The 5432-nt window shown below is 45.2% G+C and overlaps 1 non-coding gene across 1 annotated transcript; it reads right to left on the reverse strand.

Moving 5' to 3' along the window:
• Window positions 1-3421: 3421 nt before the first annotated feature.
• Window positions 3422-3559, reverse strand: LOC114806881. Its single transcript, XR_003754936.1, has one exon. It is a non-coding gene; the product is annotated as a small nucleolar RNA SNORA7 (small nucleolar RNA).
• Window positions 3560-5432: the final 1873 nt, after the last annotated feature.

Here is a 5432-nt window from a genome sequence, read left to right on the forward strand (position 1 = left end):
GTTTTTCCTCATACAAAATAATCTAAAGTTGGCAGCACTGAAGAGAGACATTATTTTATATCTAAAGACTGTTACTGACACTTTATTAGGCAATATAAATCAAAGCCATGGCCTCTTGCCACTCTAATGCTTCCTGAAAAGAATTCGACTTAGAGATAATCTTCTGATGAATTAAAGATAAGGGCAGAACATTTTCTCTTAACCTTTTCACTACTAGGGATGCTGGATGAAAAGAGGATCTAAGTTATCTTATCGGAGACCATTTTTTTTCTTGCTTCATTTTCTCTCATAGAACCTTTGCTTAGGAACTTGACTTCCTCCTGCTTTCTCTGCCTGGTACCAGAATCCTCTATTGTCCCAACCTCCCTGGAGATGTAGTTGAAAGGGAACCCATTCCAGTACGCTCCTTTGAGGCTCCCATAGCACCTCACGGAAACGGCTTTATGAACGTGTCCCCGTTCCAGTGTTCCGAAGATGGGGGAAATGAGGTAAGAGAAACGAGATAACGAGGCAGAGCTAGGAATTAAACCAATACCACTCAAATTCATGGTGATTCTTGATGACCGGCTCCTCTCAAATTGTTCAAATTCTGCTACCCACTTAATGATTTCTTCTAAGGGAAGAGAGACCCAGTCAATAAGTCAACCAGTTAGAACTTAGTCAGCACCTGCTGTGTCCAGAACCCTGTCCTAAATTCTTAGGAGAGTACAACAGAATTGGTAGAGATGATCCCTGCTCTCGAGGAGCCTACAATCTAGAGGCAGAGACAGACACTTAAAGAAATTACTGTTCATTCATTCATTCAATCGTATTTATCGAGAGCTTACTGTGTGCAGAGCACTGTCCTAAGCGCTTGGAAAGTACAATTCGGCAACAAAGAGAGACAATCCCTGCCCACAACAGGCTCACAGTTTAGAAGGGGGGAAGATGGACATCAAAACAAGTAAACAGGCATCAATAGCATCAACATAAATAACTAGAATTAAGGAGATACATATATATATATATATACATACACATTGGAACAAGCAAAACAGGCACTGATATATATAAATTGAATTATAGATATGTGCATATATACACAAGTGCTGTGGGGTGGGTAGAGCAAAGGGAGCAAGTTGGGGTGAGGTGGTGGGGAGGGGGAGCTGAGGAAAAGTGGGGCTTAGTCTGGGAAGGCCTCCCGGAAGCGGTGAACCTTCAGTAGGGCTTTGAATGGGGGGAAGTGTGATTGCTCAAAGGAAGCAAGGGACTACATAAGTGTTACGGGGGTGGCGGGGGTCGTTTAGGTAGAGGAGTGGCAGATGGGGAATATAAAATAGGGAGATTAAAAATTAATGGAGGAAGGCCTCCCGGAGGAGATGTTATCGCAGAAGGCCTTTGAAGATGGGGAGAGCAACGGTATGTCAGATATGAAGGGGAAGAGAGTTCCGGGCAGTGGGGAAGATGCGAGCAAGAGGTTGATAGCAGGAGAGATGTGACCGAAGCAGTGAGGAGGTTAGCTTGAGAGGAACAGACAGTGCCAGTTGGTTAAAATGGGGGTAGAGAATGGATAAGCAGGAGGGAGAGAGTTGATTGAGTGCCTTAAAGCCAGTGGTGAGGAGTTTCTCCGCACAAAGCAAGTGCTCAATAAATACGATTGAATGAATGAATTTCTGCTTGACATGGAGACGAATAGACAACCATTGGTGGTTTTCAAGGAGTGGGGAGTCATGGGCAGAACAACGCTTTTAGAAAAATGATCTGGGCAGCAGAGGAAAGTATGGAGTGGAGAGGAGAGAGAGGGGAGGCTGGCGAGTCCAAGGTACGCAAGGGCCTGGACCGGCATGGCCCTCATCTGGAAGGGAAGGAAGAGGAAATGTTATGAAGGTGGAACTGACAGGATTTGAGACAGACTGAATACGGGGGGGTGACGGGGAGGGGGTGAAAGAGAGGGAGGAGTCAAGGATAATGCCGAGGTTACAGGCTTGAGAGATGGGGAGGCTGGTGGTGGTGTCAATTGTGAAGGGAAAGTTAGGTGGAGGAGAGGATTTGGAGAGAAAGATGAAGAGTTCAGTTTGAGATATCTTCAGTTTGAGGTTCCTCGAGCACACCTATGTAGAGACGTCCCAGGGGCAGGAGGAAACGTGAGATTGTAGGGAAGGAGAGAGGTCAGGCCTAGTGAAGCAGGTATGGGAGTCATCTGCAGTGAGGTGGTAGTAGTTGATGAGCTCCCTAATGGAAGGAACATAAATTGAAAAGAGAACAGATACTTCATGTTTTCCAGTTTTTGCCCAAACACACACACACATATATATATATGTATATATATATATATATATATATACATATATATATATATACCTTTTTTCCCCATTATGAAATGACTGGCAAGAGTAAAAACAGAAAAACAAGGGAAAACAAAAGAAAATAGAATCATAGAATTATAAACTTGGGCAGGCTTCAGTAAATCATCAAGTTCAAACTCCTGCCTTTGGGAAGATGAATGCCTTAACCTTCCTTGAATGATGGTTTTCTATAATTTTAAGGATGAAGATTCCAGAATATCCCTTGGGGGATGCTGAATCAAATGATCTCACTTAAATATAAGTCCATGTTCTCGATTGGTCTTTTGAGCAAAGGTAGAAAAATATAATTCAAGAAATCACTTCTCAAACTTCTCTTCTCTAGGCTAAAAACACCAGCAAATCTTTTCATCCTTCATCCTAGAACCTATTTCCACCCTTAAATAATTTTTCTTTGCTCGTCTCGGGATTGTGTTGTACTCTCCAGAGAGCTCAGGACAGTGTTCTGCACACGGTAAGCACGATAGATAGATTGATTATAAAGATCCTTGTAGGCGGGGATCATGCCTTCTAACTCTATGCTCTCCTAAGTATTTAGGAACATACTCTGCACACAGTAGGCATTCAATAAATACAATTTGAGTGTTCAGACCAGAGCAGTGATAGTTCCTTGGGGAAGGAACTCATCAAGAAATCTCATTTTTAGAAAGATTTTGAAGGAAGAGACGTGATTTGTTCCAAAGGAGTGTAGAAAGAGTCATTTTTAATTGCAGTGATAGAAACTAGACAGCACCATTAATGGCTTAATCAGTATAACCTACTATAATGCTTTGCACATGGTATAATGTTGAAGAATTTCTTCCTGGCTCTTCCAAACTACATTCCTCTGAATAAATCCCAGTATCACATTCTTGTCTTGTCTTATGTCGTCGAGTCGTTTCCTACCCAAAGCGACGCCACGGACGTATCTCTCCCAGAACTCCCCCCTTTCTATCTGCAATCCTTCTGGTAGCCTATCCATAGAGTTTTCTTGGTGAAAATACAAAAGTGGCTTACCATTTCGCCTTCCGCTCAGTAAACTCGAGTCTCTGCCCTCGACTCTCTCCCGTGCCGCTGCTGCCCAGCACAGGTGAGTTTTGACTTGTAACAGATTGCCTTCCGCTCGCTAGCCACTGGCCAAGCTAGGAACAGAATGGGTAGGCCTCTGCTTGACTCTCCCTCCCGTAGCTGAGACTGGTAGAGTACTGGAAACTCTCCAGATGTGAACCTGAGAGGGGAAGTTTCACGTTGGTTTTTCAAAAACAAGCAATGTGTAGACACTCTTGTTACAAAGTACTTATTTCTGAAGTTTTCCTTTGGCTCCTTTCGTAAGGGCAGTCATCTGTATTCCTATGGGCCATAGTTTACCAGTACCTTTTTTATGTTCCTAAATCAATCAATCAATAATAATTATTATTATTATGGCATTTGTTGAGCGCTTACTAAGAACGGCACAGGCACAGTACTAAGCGCTGGGATGGATACAAGCCAATCGGGTTGGACACGGTCCCTGTCCCACGTGGGGCTCGCAGTCTCAATCCCCATTTTACAGATGAGGTAACCCCAGGCACAGAGAAGGGAAGCGACTTGCCCGAGGTCACACAGCAGACAAGTGGCAGAGCCGGGATTAGGACCCATGACCTTCTGCGTCCCAGGCCCGTGGTCTATCCACTACGCCACGCTGCTTCTCAATAGTATTTATTGAGCACTGACTGTGTGCAGAGCACTGTACTAAGCGCATGGGAGAGTAAAATACCACAGAGCTGGTAGACACATTCCCTGCCCACAACGAGCTTGCAATCCAGAGGCCCTAATACCCGGCTCTGCACAGAGCAGGTGCTCGATCAATCTAATCCCGGCTCCGCCACTTGTCTGCTGTGTGACCCTATGTAACTTCTTCTTAAGACTGTGTGTCCCCCGTGGGATGACCTGGTTAGCTTGTATCTACTCCAGCGCTTAGAACAGTGCTCGGCACATAGCAAGCACCTAACAAAAACCATCGTTATTATTATTATGATGACCATTGATTGAGCTTCTAGAGTGCACAGTCCTTGACCTCAAGGGCCTTCCAAACTAAGGTACACGAATTGCTAAAGCGGCAACAGGTATATAAGGAGGCTGCAACAGGAGATCCGAATGCAGGTGTCAGACTACGCTTCTGCTCCTCTGGGAAAAATCTAGGAACCTCTTCCAACTCAACAGTGTACGAGCGTCCGCCAAAGTCCTGGGGACGATCATTCAAATGTTACCATATGCAGATGCTTGCATCTAGGGACACGTACATACACCCCCCTACCCCGCCCGGAAGCCATGGAAATCGTGGTAAATTCTTCACTGAATCCGTCAGTCGCTACAGACTGACAGTAAGTCTGGAGGAAACTGACGTGATGTGTCAGCCTGTAGCAGGGAAACCCGAAAGAGAACCAAAGATCTTCACTGGCAGCATGGAGCTCACCTTAAACCATAAAGTCATTTTTCTAGCTTACCTCGACACAGCTGCACGACCAGAGCGCAGGTTCCTCGGTCGCAAGAAAACATGACTATCACCTCTATTGCACTCTCCCAAGCACTTAATTCGATGCTCCGTTCAATAAATATCATTGCTTGATTGAGTGGCACACGTGAGGAGAATGAATGCAAGCGGGATGTCAAAATAGCTGTCAGCTGAACTAAAATTGGGTAAACCGAAAACGAGAGGAACAGAGGAAACAGCGTGACCACGGTCTGGGAGTCAGAAGGATCTGGGTTCTAATTCTGGCTCCGCCCCTTGTCTGCTGTGTCTCCCTGGACAAGTCCCTCAGTTACCTCATCTGGAAAATGGGGATTAAAACTGTGAGCCCCATGTGGGACGTGGACTGTGTCCAACCTGATCAAGATGTTTCCATCTCAGAGCTTGGTAACAGTGCCTGGCACATAGCAAGCGCTTAACAAACGCCATTAAAAAAATCAATACCCCACCTCAGCTGTTGTGGTTGCATGGCACACTGCGATCGAAGTAGATATAGCTCTTTTTGATCTGAGGCTTAGAGAAGGAAGGCCCCGAGACCGAGGCAAAAACTGTATGAGGAACAGCAGATAACAGACGTGACCGCAACAGGAGGGCCATCGGTA

Source organism: Ornithorhynchus anatinus, chromosome X1 (genome assembly GCF_004115215.2).
Source record: "Ornithorhynchus anatinus isolate Pmale09 chromosome X1, mOrnAna1.pri.v4, whole genome shotgun sequence".
Lineage (NCBI taxonomy): Eukaryota > Metazoa > Chordata > Mammalia > Monotremata > Ornithorhynchidae > Ornithorhynchus > Ornithorhynchus anatinus.